Below are 20,886 nucleotides of genomic sequence, written 5' to 3'. Positions count from 1 at the left end.
GAAGATGTGAGTCTTTCAGTCTGTAATTTTCCAAAACTCCTATGTCTAGGCTTGATGCCTTGTTTCAGTTTTCAGCTTCAGGATAAACTGGGTTGCTTTCCGTTTGCTTCAAAATCACCTCTTTCCAGTGTGACTTCACTATCTGAAATTATTCAAAGTCCTAATATCACAGACAGATCTCTACTAGAATCGAAATACAAATTTGCATCAAAATGCTAAATAAGAATGTGTTGGGAATTATGCATGTTATTGTTCCCCTCAATTCAATTTGGGTCACCTCAATAATTATTTACCGAACATCTTCTCCAGGAATTTATGAACTACACAATAATGAAGTATTATTTATATAACATAAACACAAATGAACAAACCATATAATTAAATATGAATATGGAACATATATGATTAGATGACAAAATAAGTGGCATATTGTGAGAATTGACTGTAATAATTATTCATCTATAAAGACATAAAAATGAAAATCTCAAGCCCCCAGTGGTATGCATGTTATGAATATGTAGTCACATTATGGGTTTCATCTTTGATTTTTCTCAAATCTGATATGAGCACAGATAAAAAGTGACAACTAATGGATGCTTTATTAAAACACCATTTCCAAATGGGCTTTTTCTTCTTAGTTTTGAATTTTGCTATTACAACATTCTTTTGAAGTAGCTGAGTTATCTTTAGTTGGGTGCCATTTTTTTCTCCTTACAAATAACGGGATCAGCTTTTCATGGAAAAATATTATCTGGTGTTTGCATACAATAACCCAATTTGGTTTAAAAAAATGCATTGTAGGGTGATGTAGAGAGATTAATGAGGTAGAATTAAAATTTCTCATGATTGTACAGTCACATCTGGAAATGAAGTTTACTTTTTGTGCCAATAAAAATGTACCTGTGTTCACAGAAATATCTTGACGGTTCTGATATTTCTGTTTGTGGTGGGATGAGGAGGCCATGCCAAGATGGCCGCTGGCAACAGAAACTACCTGGCAACAGGCTGTGATTGAATGGCTTCGGAAACTGCTTGGAAACAGGCTGTGATTGGTTAGGGCATAGACCGCCCCTTGACCAGATTGGCTGCCTTGGCTATTTAAGCTGCTGTACCAACTGAAATAAATGAGTCTGCAGGCTGCTTGCCTCTGGCCTGCTTTCACCTGACTCTCAGGGTCTGTGTGGTGACTCCATGCCTCTTGCCCCCACCGCGCTCCTCCTCTCAGAATGAATCCACTGCAACATCTGTTGGTTAGTTGGAGAATGGGTAGGGTAAGTTGGAATCACTTTCTAGAGAAAACTGTCATCTTGAATCACTAGACAAGGAAGGGATGCGCTGAATAGAAAGAAAATGGCTTTTGCATAGCATTAAAATGCACTAGATTGACTGATCCATCATTTAACAGTACTCGTTAAGATTAGGCCCACGTATTATGTGGTTGAGACAAGATTGAGAGCAAGGGTCTGAAAGAAGATCTTAGGGATGACAGGAATTGTGAGGGGGTAAGAAATTTAATATAAAAGAGAGAAAGAATGAGAGTGAGAGGGCAAAACACGTGAGTAGAAGACATAGATGACAAACAAAAAACATTGCTCAGTTAGAATAGCTAAAATATTGTTTGATTCTCCAACATACTTTCCTCCTCCATTTCTGGCATATAAAAGCATTCAAATCACAATGAAAGAATGTCCCAAGGCTGCATTCACCCTGGCTGTTGCAAGGTTGGTGTAGTTGAAGCTACTGAAGATATGAAAAGAATGTAATTCAAAAATGATGGAATAGTTTAAAATTTATGATATACACAATCCCTATACTTTCAGAATAGCAATCTGTTTTTTTATTCTTGTAGCCCAGAGGTCTATTTTTTTTTTACTTATACTCATTTTATGCCATGAAGTAATAGGGAATGGGTTCCAGCAGCTCAGGCTCCTTTCCGTTGGTTCTAATGAAGTGGGCTTCTCTGGGTGGAGCAGGCTGATGAACCCAATTGAAAACAGAGGTACCTTTATCTTTGGCTTCCTTATTTTTCTTTTTTTCTCTTTCCATCTTTTTTATTAAAAAATATTTGTTTATTCATTTTTGTTTACTTAAAAGGCAGAGCAACACAGAGAGAGAAAAAGAGACAGATAGAGAGAGTGCCCATCCTCTGGTTCACTTCCCCAGTGCCCACAACAGCTAAGGCTGGATCAGACTGAAGCCAGGAGCCTGGAACTCCATCCATGTCTCCATACGGGTGGCAAGAAACCAAAGACTTGGACCATCTTTTGCTGCCTTCCTAGGGTCTTCCTTCTTTCCCTGATCATTTTCCTTCACACAATTCAGGAAGCTATTTCAGCTCTTAAGAGTGCTTAATATGCTCGATATACACATTCATTCTCTTAGCAAGAATCTTGGCCTTGACTTTTTTGTTTACAACAATGTCAACAGCTTGCTGAGTAACATTGTAGACTTCCAGTTCTGCCATTATTACTAATGTTAACAGTGCACTAATAATTAATTAATATTAATGGATCATTCCTTTTCTAACAGTATCCATTCCCTTGATGTCTACAATATCACCTTTCCTATTGATGCACATATTTGTGGCCAAAGGAACAACCCCATGTTTTCCAAAAGGCCTGGAGAACATGTATTGGGTGCCTCTCCTCTTTCCCTTTGTGTTCATTATCTTGGTAAATTACTGGAAGATGGCTGTCCAGCTTAATGGTGCAATTTGTCGCTCCCCGTCTTCGTGGAGGAATGACACTAAACCCTGCACTGTTCTTTTGTCTGCTCGGCCCTCCCCGGGTTTGCTGCTGGTTCTTCCCGGGTTGGCTACCATCCCTTCCACCTCCGTGGAAGGGCGGTTCCCCCTGGCCACTTTCCCCACTTCCGCGGGGGAGCGGCACACCGCCGGCCGGCTCTCTCGGGAGCTGCACAGGTGTTCCCTCAGATGTTCCTCATGCATGTTGTCTCTCTCCTCCTTTATAGTCCTCTTCCACCAATCCCAACTCTGCTACCCACACGCCGAGTACGCTGCTCTCCTCCAATCAGGAGCAGGTCCTACAGTTTATTGGTTGAACTGGAGGCAGCTGAGTAGAAGCTGTTTCTCCCTTCTCAGAGCCATATTGTGGGAGAGCAGATGCATAGAATAAGTCTTAATTCCAGTAACTTAGTCTAGTCCGAGTTGCTCCCCACATAATTCACTCTTAAGGCAATTTGGAGCATAATAAACATTCATAAATAACCATGTTATTGAATAATATTTTGAAAATATTTCATTTGTGTGTAATTCAGAATCTCCTTCCCCCAAACTCTCTTTTTCTATTATTTCAAGACAAGTATACTTTAACAACCTAGCTATAAGATCTTTCTCTGCTTCCTACAATCAAGCTGGTGTATACCTAGCAGACATTAAATGGCAAAGATAGAAGTAGGAGGAGTGGGGAAAGTGGAGAAACTGAACCCAATCTTATTTTTCCCAGCACTTGCTCTGAAAGAAGTTCTTACTGGAGGGATCCCAGTTAACCTGTGTGGATTTCTCGAAATTCAACACAAAAGCCAAGATTTAAGTACTATTTTATTTTATTTTGACAGGCAGAGTTAGTGAAAGAGAGAGAGAGAGAGAGAGAGAGAGAAAGGTCTTCCTTCTGTTGGTTCAAATGACCACTACGGCTGGCGCGCTGTGCCAATCAGAAGCCAGGAGCCAGGTGCTTCCTCCTGGTCTCCCATGAGGGTGCAGGGCCCAAGCACTTGGGCCATCCTCCACTGCACTCCCGGGCCATAGCAGAGAGCTGGACTGGAAGAGGAACAACCGAGACAGAATCCAGCGCCCCAACCGGGACTAGAACCCCGGGGTTGCCGGCGCCACAGGTGGAGGATTAACCAAGTGAGCCACAGTGCCAACCCCTTAAGTTGTTACTTTGTTACTTGGCATAAGCAATTATTTTTTATTAATTGGATGCAAACTAGTACTAGTATATGACTGTGATTTAGTTTTCAAAAGCTGGCTTCATGTCATTAGATTGGCCATCTTAGCCTACCTGATAGCATTCCTAGCTGTGGTATTATCCCACAGTCATTATTTGCAAGCCTCAATTTGAGAACCATTAGAATGTCACCAATATGGAATGATACCTGGGAAGGTCATGAGAAGCATCTAAAGAACATGCAAGTGTAGATATTTAGTATTGAAAGGTATTCATTTGGGTGACTCAAATATCTACCACATTTTCTAACACAGCATTCAAAGCTTTCTGTACCTTGTTTTTTCTTGTCTTTCTAGCTTAAGTAGGGTTACCAGGATTCACATAGAACTCTGAAGCCTGTAGGGATTCTGGGGGGCAACCTGGATTTCTATTTCTCTGCTTTTACAAAAAATCTTCTACACAGAGCTGAAAGTAATGATTTTTTATTACTTCTAAGATGATTTTTCCAAGGTTTCAATGAGACAGATGGGAGAAATAACCTTTTTTTAAAAAAAAAACAAAAGAGGTAAAAGGCTATTTCCTATATAACTGTCTCAACAAGAGTCAAAATGAAAAAAGAGTTTGATTTAACCCTTGAAGAAGTAACTCTAACATTTTGTTGATCAAATTTCATCAGCTGCAATTCTGTTCTCTTAATTTATTACAGTAAAAGCAACATTTGTTAAGGAAGTGTAATAGGTCCCCTTTTTGTGGTAATGGAGAAAATATAAGGTTCTGTTATGAGGAGAGTTTCAGTGTTCCTAGAATTTCAAAGGAATAAATTCATCTTAAGATTTCCAGGAAAGCTTTTATTCATTTATAAGAAAACTATAGAAAAGTTAAGAGAATTCATAGAAGTTCTATGTAAAATATTCTGCCTGTTATGATGAATAATCTCTCACTTGGTGGAATAATCTTGAATCAGATTTGCTGTTAATGGGAATATTCCTTGAAGAATTAAAAGAGTCTAAATTAAAGGAGTCTAAAAACATATGTATTATTCACTATCCCTTCTTGATCTCGGTAAGACACTGATTTAACTCTTTCTTTTAAAAACATTATTCAATTATCTATTTTATTTTGAGGAGGGAGATAGAGAGCAATAGTCTCCCATCTGATGGTTTTCTCCCCAGATACTTGCAACAGCCAAGGCTGAACTGGGCTGAAGATAGGAGCCAGGAACCTAATCTGGGTCTCCCACGTGGATGATAGGGATCCAAGTACTTGGATCATTACCTGCTGACTTGCAGGGTACATATTAACAGGAAGCTGGGATTGGTGGCAGAACTGGGACTCCAACCAAGCCACCCCAATATAAAAGATGAAGCAAGCCAAATGGTGTCTTAATTATTACACCGAATGCTCACTCCTAACTATTTACTGTACCAAGACACACTTGTAAAACACACTTGTGTGATATTTTACTAAATAGCAGCTAAGTGACCTGAAAGTGTCAGTGCAGTTTAGGGTTAGCTTTCAATCATGTAGGTGACTGGAAAAGCTCATCTTTGGAGTTCTCTTACCTTCTCTTTCAATGATTTTTCCCCATTGTGATACCTTTCTATTTTTTTTTTAGCTTTTTCATTTTTAAAAAATTGTATTTGTTATACAAGTTTCATATATTTCATATATACAGATTTAGGAACATAGTGACATTTCCCCCCTATCTTCCCTCCTTCCCACCCTCCAACCCTTCTTCCTCCTTCCTCTCATATTTCCACTCTTAATTTTTACAAAGATCTATTTTCAGTTTACTTAATGATTTTATAGTTAACCCTACACTAAGCACCTTTCTATTTTAAAGAATGATTATATACTATTATATATAATTATTATATATACTGTATAATAGTATATATAATAAATTATAATCATAAAATTATATGATTATATTGATTATAATTATTATAATTATATTAATAATATGATAATTAAAATAATATATAATGATTATATACTATTATATAATGCATATACTATTTTAAAAATTAATTTTAAGTGCACAGCTTGATTTTGGTAGTTACATATAATAGTGTAAATATCAACATAATTAATATGTGGATTCTATCATCATACAAAGTGTCCTCTTTTTCCTTTAATTTGAACCCTTCCCCTTGGTCCTGGGTCCAGGAAATCATTTATCTATCTTGTATCATTATAGTTTGGCATTTTTCAGAATTTCATATAAATGGAATAATACCTTATGCAATGTTTTTTGGTTTGACTTTTTCTACTCAACACAGGGTATCTCTATCTTGTCACTATTGTCATTTGGGATGGGTAATTCTTCGCTGGGAGTGGCTGTTTTATTTTGTAAGATGTCGAACAACATTACTGAACTCCACCAATAGCATCTTCCAGTTGTGACAAGTGAAAACATCTCCAGATACTGTCAAATGTTCCCTGAAGGTAAAATTATTCCTGATTGAAAACTAGACTTACCATAGTGTTTTTGCAATTCCATCTTGTTTGATATACCAAGAGTTCACTATTTTACTGCTGTTTAGTATTGTAATTTAAAGATTTGCCACACTTTGGACATTTGTTTTTTTTCTAGCTTTAGGTTATTTTAGATGATTACAAATCTGCTATGATCATGCACAAAATATTTTTGTGAGCTTATATGTTTCTCTTTCTCTTGAGTAAATATCTAGGAGCAGAATTTCTGAGTTAAATGGTGGCTTTATGCTTAAACATTTGAGGAACTGTAGGACTGATTTACAACAGGATATGTCATTTTATATTAAACTGTGAATGCTCTACGTCCTCATCAAAACTTGCCTTGAGTTGTCAATCAAAATTTGATTTGTGTCATCCTCATGGGTACATAGTGTCATTTCATTGTGGTTTTGATATGAATTTCTCTAGTGACTTAATAATGCTGAGCACTTTTTTTTCATATACTTATTAGCTCTTTGTGCATCTTCTTTGGAAAAATGTCTGAATTCTTTTCCCTCTTGAAAATTGGATGATTTGTCTATTTGTTATTGATTTGTAAATGTGATTTATATGATATTAATATAAGAGCTCTTTGTCAGATATGTGTTTTGCAAGAATTTAATCACAGGCTATGGTTTATCTTTTTGATATTTAATTATGCCTTCCACAGAACAAATTAAAACAAAAATTTCTATTGCATTTTATGTTTTTTTCTATTAGATTTGTGCCCTGTTTAAGAAATTTTATCTAATCAAATGTCACAAAACAGTTCTTCTAAGTTTTATTCTATGAGTTTAATGATTTTATCTCCTACATTTATATAAATGTATATAAATTTTGAGTTAATCATTCCATGCTATGTGCAATAGAGTCAAGGCTGAATTTTTTCTACACAGCTATATAGTTGAAAACACTGCATTTTCTCCATGGGATTAACATAACACACTTATTAAATATCAGTTGACTACATAAGTATGTGAAGGTACTAGCAGCACATTGAAAAATGTGTATCCTGTCAATGTTGTGTGTGTTCTATAAATATCAATTAAATTTAAATTGTTGAGAGTTTTGTTTAGATATGTTTTACTGATTTGTTTTCTCTGTTCTACCAGTTTCTGAGAGAGGTATGTTAAAAATCCTCAGGATGTCTGAGGAATTGTCAGAATTACATGACTGTCAGTTTTGCTTCATGCATTTTGGTGCACTGTTATTGGGTGAATGCACCCTTATCATTACATCCTATGGAACTGAATTTTATTATTATGGTAATACTACTGTTGTCTTTGGTAGTATATTTTGTTTCACAATGCATTTTACTGAATATTAAAGATATTCCAGGCTCTTCTAGTTAACTGTTTGCATGGATCCAACTTTAAAGTTTACTCAAATGACTGTTTGCTAAAGCTTGAATTATTCACCACGTGGGCCTTCCATAGAGATTTTCATGACATGCCAACTGGTTTCCCCTGAATGAGTGATCCAAAGGAAAGAGTGTGAGTGACCAAGATAGAACTGACATAACAATCATGCTGACTATGTTCTATTGGTCACCCAGACAACCTGTGGTGCAACTTGGGACTATTTAGAAGTGTGAATCCTAGCAGGAAAGGGTTATTGGGAGCTGACTTGGAGACTGGATCTAATCATATTCTTAGAATATTGGAAAATTAACTTAGAGGTCTTGAGTTCAAGAATAACTTCTTTTATTCCCAGTGTTACCCAGGCATCCAGAATTGTCACACTCAGCTACTTCTCAGAAGATATCTTATGAACATGCACTTTAAAAATTTGATACTCAAATTCTTCAACATTGTGCTATCTCTTATATTTAGGGGAAAAGGTATAAAATATAACATTTAACAGTTTTAACTTTTAAATAAATCAACATTCAGTTGAGATAATACATTTTAGAATTACTATTAATCTGGAGCAGGCTCTCATTTTATTATCCATTATAGCAACATCTCAACTAATATCCTTCGTTCCAGACACTGCCTCCCTGACTCCATTTTTTATTTTGTTGCCTGATGTATCTTTTCACTTGTCCTATTATATAATTCCATTATATAAACTTTTGGTGTTTATCTATTGACTATAGGGGGAAAAACAAATCAAATATCCTTGGAAAGTTATTTAAGATCCTTCAAAATGGTCCCAATCTGTTTCTAGCTACATCATTCAACACTCCCTATACAATGCAAATTATATTGTGGTCTAATTTTTTTCTTCTCCTTTTTATATACTCTTTTTAAAGATTTATTTATTTATTTGAAAGTCAGAGCTACACAGAAAGAGGAGAGGCAGAGAGAGAGAGAGAGAGAGAGAGAGAGAGAGAGAGAGAAACCTACCATCTGATGGTTCACTCTCCAACTGGCCACAACAGCCGGAGCTGTGCCTATCTGAAGCCAGGAGCCAGGAGCTTCTTCTGGGTCTCCTACATGGGTGCAGGGGCCCAAGGACTGAGGCCATCTTCTACTGCTTTCTCAGGCCATAGCAGAGAGCTGGATTGGAAGTGGAGCAGCCAGGTCTCAAATCAGCGCCCATATGGGATGCCGGCGCTTCAGGCCAGGGCATTAACCTACTGTGCCACAGCGCTGGCCCCTCTAATTCTTTTCTAAATCATTTTATGTAGAACATTAATATCGTTAGTTCTGAGAAAAACGGTTCCATAGTCATTTAAGTTTGGAAAATACCGTTTACTGCATTTTCTTAGAAATGCATGCACTATGTAAGTATACTAAAAGCTCTGAAAAAATACAGTAGTGTAGAGTATATTTAATGTTAATTGTTTCCCAAATGTTTTTGATCATGGAACCAATATTTGAAGAACATCTCTTAATACCCTACATAAACCTCTCCAGTAGAAAAATGCTTTGGTAAACGCTGCTCTGTCATACTAGACTGTTTCTGATATCCACGTTTTATAGCTGTATTTTGCATGAAGTATGGGAGGGGTTCTACTTATACATCATAAGTGGTAGTGAAAACCCTACAATGCTTCTCTCCCAACCAACCAACTCAGAAAGTATACATATTCTTCAAATCCCAGTTCATGTTTAATGTTCCATGAAACTTTCCTTGCTACAACATACACTTTCTTGTAAGACAGAATAACTGTTTCTCTGTGTTGTTAAAGAACTTTGCTTAAAGCCTTTTTAATATTACATCTCATAGGGCTGGTGCTGTGGCACAGTGGGTTAAAGCTCCAACCTGCAATTCCAGCATCCCATATGGGCGCCAGTTCGAGTCCAGGCTACTCCTCTTCTGATCCAGCTCTCTGCTGTGGCCTGGGAAAGTAGTAGAAGATGTCCCAACTCCTTGGGCCCCTGCACCCACGTGGGAAACCTGGAAGAAGCTCCTGGCTCCTGGCTTCAGATCAGCCCAGCTCTGGCCGTTGTGGTCATTTGGGGAGTGAACCAATGGATGGAAGACCTTTCTCTGGCTCTATGTCTCTTTGTAACTCTTTCAAGTAAATAAAATAATTCTTACATTTTGTTTGTCTGCAGACTGTGAGCTTCTTGAGGTAAGAGGCAGTATTTTATGCACTTCCTTATATTTAGTGCATAGCATGTCGTTATGTTTCAGAGGCATAATCAGTATATGTTCATTGGATACACATAAAAACACTGTCTCAATATAAGTCCATGTATATATAAAGTCTGAATTATACACTGGATACCAAGTGCTATTAGGATTAAAAAAATGTTGGAGCTGGTGCCATGGCGCAGTAGGTTAATCCTCCGCCTGTAGCACCAACATCCCATATGGGAGCCAGTTCTGCTCCCGGCTGCCCCTCTTCCAGTCCAGCTCTCTGCTATGGCCTGGGAAGGCAGTAGAAGATGGCCCAAATCCTTGGGCCCCTGCACCCACGTGGGAGACCAGAAAGAAGCTCTTGGTTCCTGGCTTCAGATCCATGCAGCTTGGGCCATTGGGGCCATTTGGGGAGTGAACCAACGGAAGGAAGACCTTTCTCTCTGTCTCTTCCTCTCACTGTCTGTAACTCTAACTCTCAAGTAAAATAAATAAAATTTTTAAAAAAATGAAATCAGTGAAGAATGGAATAAAGGGAAGATTCATAGAGGAGGTGGATCTTGAACTAAAATTGAAAGATGGGAAGGATTTAAGCACACTAAACCTGTACTTGAAGATATGGGGTAGGATTGATCCTGGCATGTTAGTGGAATAATTAGGGAAAACAGTGCATGCCAAGGATGTGAAAAAAATAAGATTGGGATATAGACAGCATGGAATACTACACAGCAGTAAAAAAATCCTGTCATTTGCAACAAAATGGATGAAACTGAAAAACATTATACTTAGTAATATAAGCCAGTCCCAAAAGGACAAATACCATATGTTATCCTTGATCTGTTTTAACTAATAGAGCACCCAAAGGGTAATCTATAGAAGTGAAATTGACACTTTGAGATGCAATGACTTTGAATAGCCCTTGTCTTGACTGTTGAGGAACAGTTTATATATATATATATATATATATATATATATATATATAGTGTTGCACTCTTCAATTATTATAGAGTTAATCATATATGTATAAAGTTAATTGAAAATAGGTCTTAGTAAAAAATAAGACTGGGAATACACGAAGGAAGAGAAAGAGGGGTAGGAGGACAGGTATGGTGGGAAGAATCACTATGTTCCTGAAGTTGTACTTATGAATTGCATGAAGTTTGTATTCCTTAAAAAAAAGATTTCTGGAGAAAATAAATAAATAAATAAATTGCCAACTTTAAAAAAAAAACAACCTAGCAACCCCACTGCTAAGGATCCACCTAAGAGAAATGAAAACATGTGACTACACAAAGACTGGTATGACGATGGTCAGGGACGTGTGATTCATAATCACCAAACATACATGCACTGGTCATCAGAAGGTAAATGGATATGTACATTGAATACATAAATAGAAATGGAATGAGTTATGAGCACATTTGTGTCATAGATGAACCACAGAAATATACTCAGTAAAATAAGTTAGGCACAGGGGGAAAAATAGAGTTGGGAAACCACAGTCGTAACAGAGTACAAAAAACTCAGAACACCAACTAGAATAGCTTAAAGACAGTTGATCACATGATTAAATTAGAATAAAAGCGGAATTTAGCAGAGATTAGACAAAAACATATATTGATTCCAATTAAGTTCTCTGTACATTATTAAAGCAACCAATATCTATCATTATTTAACTGACCAATGAAATTCAAATACACAAAGTATTAAGATTCATGTCTGGGGGCCGGCGCTGTGGCGCAGCGGGTTAACACCCTGGACTGAAGCACTGGCATCCCATATGGGCGCCGGTTCTATTCCCGGCTGCTCCTCTTTTAATCCAGCTCTCTGCTATGGCCTGAGAAAGCAGTACAAGGATAGCCCCAGTCCTTACTTACTCATTTATAAATTAAGTATTATCATTAAAGCAGACTCTCCTCTTCTCAAAAATACTTTTTCTGATACAATATTTCTCCATAGGACTATAAACATAGTCCTCATAAATTCAAGCACTGCAGGTTATCCCTGCTCTTGGGCATTAATCCAAGTTCTCTTCTTCTTATATCTTGAAATTTAGATGGAGTCCCTTGAAGTCACTGAAGAAAAGGTATTCCTTAACAGAGAAGCAATCCTTAATTTCTTAATTTCATCTTTCTTTAGCTCCAACTCATTGAAATAGTGTGAAATTAGTTTGTAAGCCATCATATTGAGTTTTAAATATACCTATTGTCAAAAATGTTTTTTCTCTTAATGAGATTGTACATTCCTGGAGAATATTTCAAGTCCAATAATTGGATTTTTGATTGACTTATTCTGGGAATATATTTTCTATATTTTTTGAATTTTATTAAATGAAGGCTCTTAAAAGTTTTCTAAGTTCCACTTTGTTGAAATTGATGAATCCAAAATTAGTTGTTTCTTGTTATTTCAAATCAAACCTCTGCTTTTCCAAGACACTATGACAAAAAAATGGCCTACATGAAAGATCGTTGTGAGATCCCAGTGGAAAGAAGGGGCCATCAAAGAAGGAGGTACCTTTCTCTGAAGGGAGGCGAGAACTTCCACTTTGCTTATGACCTTGTCTAAATACCGATGGAGTTTGTGGACTCAAAAGGCTTCCATAGCCTTGACAGCTCATGAAAAAAGCCTCCTGTGATCACTGACGTCATAAATAAGAGTGTCAGTTGTTAAATCAACAACAGGAGTCACTGTGCACTTGCTCCTCGTGTAGGACCTCTGTCCTTAATGAGTTGTACTATGAGAATTAACGGTAAAATTTGCCTTCAAACAGTACTTCAAACTCTGTATGTCCGTGTGGGTGCAAATTGTTGAAATCTTTACTTAGTATAGAGTTGATCTTCTGTATATAAAGATAACTAAAAATGAATTTTAATGAAGAATGGGATGGGAGAGAGAGTAGGAGGTGTGATGGGAGTGGGGGAGGAAGGGTGGGTATGGGGGGATGAACCTCTATAGTCCAAAAGCTGGACCTATGAAATTTATATTTATTAAATAAAAGCTTTCTAAAAAAAAAACCTCTGCTTTTGATCTATCTTTAGAGAATATTATTAAGCAATGTTTTCTATGATACAAATGAACAAGAATGGTCACAGAAAAAACGTTAATGTATTCTTGATATAGTTTTAAAGCATCATATATATTAGAGTTACAAGTTAATCTCATAGTTGTAATGCTTTTTATTTGTACTTGTCTCATTGACTTATTCAAGATATCAAAGCTATGGAAGAATATTTTACATTATGACACTGATTTGTTCAATATTGGAGGCTAATTATACATAATGCTTGAGCAAGCACGTAGGAGGCTATGTGTGCAGCAATGTATCTTTAGAAAAAGTCACCTTTTTAAGAAATTGCTTAGTTTATTGTTTTGGACACCGATGGATGTTAAATCACCAACTGTTGGCCAGCCTCTGCTACATTAACATATCTATTGATTTACGTAGGCACAGTTTCTCCTTTATCGTAATCTATATCCTATTAATAATAAAAAACATTACTAAATATATCACAGCCCTGAGGAAATGAATGGAAAGCACATTATCTTCATTGTTGAATTTATGTTAATTGAATCCTTCATGAAGGATAATAAGGCACATTAAGTACATTTCCAATAATGATATATTAGACATTTATGAGTTCTGCTAAAGCACAGTTCAGGTACTTTTGTATACATTGGACATAGTTAATAGCACAGTGCTACTGAAACCAATAATAATGATTTGGGATAAAATTGTTCTTTTGAAACTTCCCAAATAATGATTTTTTACATGAATGAAAAAACCTGGAATTGAAATATTTATGATAATTTCAACAGAAGTCTTGATAAAGTAAGTGTCTCAAAAAGAGTCTTCATGTGTAAATGTTCCAATTGTAACTCATTTGGAGCCTCATTGCTCTATTAGTTGCATATCAAAGGAAATAAACTTGCTATGAGTACTAAGTAAAAAATTAATATGTCAGGCACATGGCATGTTGTGAAAGTGGAATGATTACAGAAAAAGTGGAAAGAATCATAACCCACTTAACAACTTTGCGTCACAGAAGGAGAATTTCTTCATCTCGTTACTAAAGCACAGCCAAAGTTTCTTTTATAATATGAAATGGGTGATTAAGATTTTTCATTCAGTCAAATAACTGAAGATCAGAGACCTTCACCAATGGCCAGGTGCAATCACGAAAAATAAAGCAGCAATTTTCCAAAGTTCCTATTTGTCTGATGCTATTATCTTTTAATCAGAGTGGCAAATGTTATGTTCATTTTTTTAGGCAATAACAGTTTAATACTATTTGTAAAAATCAGGGAGGATACGCTGTTATTAAGCAGACTCAGCTATCCAGGTATTAATTTGAGGTAGAGCATATAAATGTGAGATTTAGTTAAAGAAAATTATTTTAATGAATTACTGGAAATTTTTTCTGCATTGAGGTAAAATATATTTATCCTCCAAAATTATTTTTTTAGTATTGTGAAAATGGTATTTTTAAAATTTACTCATTTATTTAATTATTTGACATGCAGATGAAGAAGGAGAGAGAAAAAGACAGGGACAACTCCCATCTGCTGGTTCACTCCCCAAATATATGCAATAGCTGAAATTGGACCTGATTGAAGCCAGAATCTAAGAACTGACTCCAGATCTCCCATGCGGTTGGCAGGAACCTGATTATTTTATCCATCACTGCTGCTTCTCTGGTTTTGGATTAACAAAAACATGGAGTCAGGAGCTGCAGCCAGGTTTCAAACCCAGGTTCTCCATTATATAGAACATGAAAGTCTTAACCACTGTATTAAATTCTAAGCTAAACACCTGCCCTAAGATGTTCATTTTCAGTATGTTTTTAAAACATATAATCTGGAAATTAGGTAAGAAAAAGAAATAAAAGATATTCATATAGGAAAGGAAGAGATAAAGCTATCTCTGTTTACATATGATGTAATCTTACAAATAGAAAAAAACTTTAGATTCTTCCCCAAATAAAAGACTATCAGATGGGGCCGGTGCCGTGGCGCAGCAGGTTAACGCCCTGGCCTGAAGTGCCGGCATCCCACATGGGCGCTGGTTCAAGACCCGGCTTTTCCACTTCCTATCCAGGTCTCTGCTATGGCCTAGGAAAGCAGTGGAAGATGGCCCAAGTCCTTGGGCCCCTGCATCCACGTGGGAGACCAGGAAGAAGCTCCTGGCTCCTGGCTTCAGATCAGCACAGCTCCAGCCATTGTGGCAAATTGGGGAGTGAACTATTGGATGGAAGCTCTCTCTCTCTCTCTCTCTCTCTTTGCCTCTCCTCTCTCTGTGTAACTCTGACTTTCAAAACAATAAATAAATATTTTTTAAAAAAGGAAATAGCTTGTTCTCTTAATAAAAAAAGACTATCAGCACCAATAAGTGAATTCAACAAAGTTGCAGAACCCAAGACAATATACAAAAATCCATTGCATTTCTAAACACTAGGAATGAACCTCTAAAAAGGAAATTAAGGAAAAGATTCTATCATAATAGCATCAAAAACAACAAAATTATTAGGAATACATTCAAACAAGGTGGCATGGAACACAGACTGAAAATAAAACAAATTATTGTAACGAATTAAAGAACACTTGAAATAAATGGGAATACATTGTTTTTATGGATTGGTTGATTTATTATTTTTAAGATACAATCCTAAACCAACAAGTATCTCCCCAAATGCCTAAAAATAAACACAACAATTCAAGAAACAAGAATAAGGAAGATAACATGACCCCCCAAAAGGAACACAAAATGGCAGTGGGTAAATAAATCTCGGTTGTAGTCTTTTCTTGTTTTGGGAAAACCAACTGGTCCATTTAAAAGTTTTTATTCCTCTGTTCTTAGAAATAACATTGAAATGCAAGTGCTTATGCTCTTTATTATTATTATTATTATTTATTATTTATTTATGTTAAGGGCAGAGTTACAGAGATAATGGGAGAGGGAGGGAGGGAAGGAGGGAGGGAGAGAGAAATCTTCCACCCTCTTGTTCACTCCCCAAGTGGCCCCAGTGGCAGGAGTTCGTCCAGGCCAAAGCCAGGAGCCAAGTGCTTCTTTGTGGTCTTCCCCATGGGTGTAGGGTCCCAAGCTCATGGGCCATCTTCTGCTGCTTTCCCAGGAACATTAACAGGGAGCTGGATTGGAATAAGAGTTTCTGGGTCTGGAACTGGCACACATATAGGATACTGACATCACAGGTCGGAGGCTTAACCTGCTAAGCAACCATGTGACTCCCTGTTTCTTCTTTTTTTTGCCTTGGTAATTGTCAAAGTGCAGCCTCAGGTTCAGGCTGGAAACATTGTTTAAAAAGAAACCATGGGAATTCTCAGTAATTGTTCATCACAAGTTGTGGGCTGGAAATATTGGGCTCTAGTGTGCATTTTTTAGAAGTGATGTATTTCTAGTGCTAGTGTTTGCTACCAGACAAATAATTTCATAGCATTGAGCCATAACTTCTGGGTAACACTTGTCTGACCTGACTTTGTTCTCCATATTGTCTTCTGCTCACCACATGGTTCCCTGTACCTCCCCTTTGCTTACTGGAAGAGGGAAGGGGAAAAAGCCATTTCATGTTATCTAGTTGTTACATCTAGCAGCTGGGGGGTGAGGTCGTACTTACTTTTCTATCAAATGTTTGGAAAGTAGGGCCCCCAATCTTGCCCTCCCTTTTTAGTAACAGTGTGCCATGCCAGCAATGTTTGGGTGGCACCCAGATACTTTTAGTTTATTTGAAGCTTGATAGCCATTGCAATGTCTCTGCTGTAGGACAACTAATAGCCATGAAGAAAGGTTTGAAATGCAGCTGGGTTTTGGCTCCTGGTGTATGAACGTGGTTTCTACTAGCCAGATGGAACCTAATATTTCATGCATAATCAAGCCCTCCCTCACTACAGAGATCATCTTCAAGAAACACGAATGCTGGGATTTCTCAGTTTCAACATCTGAATACCCTTGGACACTGGCACTGATTTGGACAGTGAATTAATTTTTCATCCAGACTCTTCACTCCCACAAAAATAGAAATACTGTGCAGAGACTAGTATTTTGTACATACATCAACAGTTTATTCAGCAGTGAGGGAATACACATGTATTCACATGCCAGTGTGGGCTGCTCTACACAGGGAACAATACAACATGAGTGGGCCAAAGTGTTTCCCAAAAACTAGGGGAAAAAGGGAAACCAAAAATTGTACTTGCTAGAAGGAAGGGCTGTCTACAAATAGGGAGGTGAAAGAGTGGAAATGCTCTGTTCACATGATGAAAAGCTAAGTGTTGAAAAGATGAACGCAGTGCCGTTAACAAAGATACACAGTAGGAATAGGCTGCTCTTTTATCTTCCACTCCTTTTAGATCCTCTGCGAGCAGGTCCTGGACGTAACAGCTGCACTATGCGGATGTAGACATTTTTGATGGACAAGTAGGGAGTGTGGGGTTGGTGGTGGCTTGTGACTTCTGAATCTGCAAACCTAACTAGCTGTTTGCCTGTTTACCCCATGTCATTTCCCCCTAAGATATTTCCAACCCTTAGTCTTAAGAGGGTGCTGATGGATGAAGTTCCATCTTCTGTATCTAATTCTTGCTAATAAGGGGCATCGTTCTTCTATGTCTTGGGTTCAGAAACCTCTATATATCCCATATAATAGATCTTTTTCATGAGCTGGAGAATTTTCATGTGTAACTGCCAATGCCTGTGACCTCTGCAAGGTCATCATAATTCTGAGAAACTATCAAATTCTGAAACAGACAATTTGATCAATCATGAATAACATAATTAGAAAAAGATAAATAGATGTTGGAATCCGCTTTATGAAAGGAAAAGTATATTCTATTGTTTTCCAAATAGTAGGTGCTGATATATTATCTCTGTGCAGACTATAAAAACATCTACCCTGGGCCTAAAGATTTGTAATATCCTTTTCATTGAACATACTGCTGTTAGAGTAGATGAGACAGATTCTGGTAATAACTGCACATTTCCTCCTTGTTCCGCCAGTACATTTTCCAGGGCTGGTCAGTTGTCCATGGCCACCTTAGATATACCATCTGAAGAACTGAGCACTTACTGTAAAGCTTGGTTGCAACAGGAACTAGATAGATTTTTAAAAATAGCTTCATGAAGCATAGCAGTATCATATACTATGATGATAGAAGAACCCACAAAACTTTCCTGCTAATAGCAGCTTCTTGAGAGAATCAGGAGAAAAGATAGCTGAAACAGGTCTGTCATAAAGTGCAAAAGCCTTGATGTGACAAAAGAAGACTTTATCTTTCTGCCTTTTGAAGAGACATCTAAGATCTTCAATTGGTTCTCTGTGCACCTGTGATTCCTCAAAAGGTAGAAGAATAATTTTTAAAGAAGATTTATTTATTTAATTGAAAGAGTCACAGAGAGAGAGAGGGAGATACAGAGAGCTTCTATTCACTGGTTCACTCCCAATATGGCCGAAGTAGCCAGTATCGAGCCAGGCCAAAGCCAAGAGCTTTATTCGGGTTTTCCATGTGATGACAGGAGCCCAAACACTTGGGTCATTTTCTGCTACTTTTCCCAGGCCATTGCCAGGGAGCTGGATCAGAAGTGTAGTGGCTGGGATGCAAACCAGCACCAATACTGGATGCTAGTGTCATAGGCAATGGCTTTACACACTATGTAAAATGCAGGCACTGAAGGTTAATTCTTGACAAATGTGTCCAACTTGGAATGCCCTGTGATTTTTCTAAAGAAAGCTTTTATTTAATAAATATAAATTTCATAGGTCCAGCTTTTGGACTATAGAGGTTCATCCTCTCATACCCACCCTCCCACCCTGACTCCCATCCCTCTTCCTACTCCCTCTCCCATCCCATTTTTTATTAAGATTCATTTTTTGTTATCTTTTTTTTATATATAGAAGATCAACTCTATACTAAGTAAAGATTTCAAAAATTTGCACCCACACAGACACACAAAGTATAAGGTACTGTTTGTGGACTAGTTTTACCGTTAATTCTCATAATACAATTCATTAAGGGCAGAAGTCCTACACAGGGATCAAGTGCACAGTGACTCCTGTTGTTGATTTAACAACTGCAACTCTTATTTATGACGTCAGTGATCATAGGAGGCTCTTGTCATGAGCTGCCAATGCTATGGAAGCCTCTTGAGTCCACAAACTCCAACATTATTTAGACAGGGTCATAATCAATGTGGAAGCCCTTCATCCCTTCAGAGAAAGGTACCTTCTTCTTTGAGGGCCCATTCTTTCCACTGGGATCTCACTCACAGGAATCTTTCATATAGGTCATTTTTTGCCGCAGTGTCTTTGGGTTTCCATGCCTGAAATGCTCTCATGGGCTTTTTAGCCAGATCTGAATGCTTTAAGAGCTGATTCTGAGGCCAGAGTGCGGTTTAGCGCATTTGTCATTCTGTGAGTTTGCTGTGTGGCCTGCTTCCCATGTTGAATGATTCTCTCCTTTTTAATTCTATTATTATTAGCAGACACTGGTCTTTTTTATGTGATCACTTTGACACTTATTCCCATCTTTATGACTAGTTATGTACTTAAAATGATCACTTTAACTAGTAAGATGGCATTGGCACCTTCCAACTTAATGGGATATGGAGCCAGTCCCAAAGGGACAAATATCATATGTTCTCCCTGATCGGCGACAACTAACTGAGCACCAAAGGGGAAACCTGTTGAAGTGAAATGGACACTATGAGAAACAGTGACTTGATCAGCCCTTGTCCTGACTGTTGATGTACAATGTAATACTTCATACCTTTTAGTATTTTTTTTGTTCTACTTAATACTATTGGTTAACTCTGTAATTAACACACATTTAGGTGTTGAAATTTAACTGAAAAGTGATCCCTGTTAAATATAAGAGTCGGAATAAAAGAGGGAGGAGATATACAATTTGGGACATGCTCAATCAGACTTGCCCCAAATGGTAGAGTTAGAAACGTGCCAGGGGATTCCAATACAATCCCATCAAGGTGGCATGTACCAATGCCATCTCACTAGTACAAGTGATCAATTTCAGTTCACAATTGATCACACTGATAGGTCTAAGAGTCAAAGGGATCACACAAACAAGACTAGTGTCTGCTAATACTAGCTGATAGAATAAAAAAAGGAGAGAACAATCCAACATGGGAAGCGGGATACACAGCAGACTCATAGAATGGCAGATGTCCTAAATAGCACTCTGGCCTCAGAATCAGCCCTTAAGGCATTCGGATCTTGCTGAAGAGCCCATGAGAGTATTTCAGGCATGGAAAGCCAAGACACTCTGGCAAAAAAAAGGACCTAAATGAAAGATCTCTGTGAGTGAGATCCCAGTGGAAAGAACAGGGCCATCAAAGAATGAGGTACCTTTCTCTGAAGGGAGGAGAGAACTTCCACTTTGACTATGACCCTGTCTAAATAAGATCAAAATTGGCGAACTCAAAAGGCTCCCATAGCCTTGGCAACTCATGACTAGAGCCTAGAGAGATTACTGACGCCATAAACAAGAGTGTCAAATTGTTAAGTCAACAACAGGAGTCACCGTGTACTTACTCCCCATGTGGCATCTGTCCTTAATGTGTTGTCCAATGTGAAGTAATGCTATAACTAGTACTGAAACAGTATTTTACACTTTGTGTTTCTGTGTGGGTGCAAACTGATGAAATCTTTGCTTAATATATACTAAATCGATCTTCTGTATATAAAGATAATTGAAAATGAATCTTGATGTGAATGGAATGGGAGAGGGAGCGGGAGATGGGAGGGGTGTGAGTTGGAGGGAAGTTATTTGGGGGGAAGCCATTGTAATCCATAAACTGTACTTTGGAAATTTATGTTTACTAAATAAAAGTTAAAGAAAAAGAATGCCCTGTAATTTAACTTCAGTAAGAGTGCTCAGTAGCACCTGACATAGTCCCTTCCACTTAGCTTCTAATTGGTTAGAAGTGGATTTTTTCTTCTAAGTCTTT

The sequence above is a fragment of the Oryctolagus cuniculus genome, chromosome X (assembly GCF_964237555.1).
Source record: "Oryctolagus cuniculus chromosome X, mOryCun1.1, whole genome shotgun sequence".
NCBI lineage: Eukaryota > Metazoa > Chordata > Mammalia > Lagomorpha > Leporidae > Oryctolagus > Oryctolagus cuniculus.
Note: the sequence above shows the minus strand (reverse complement) of the source record.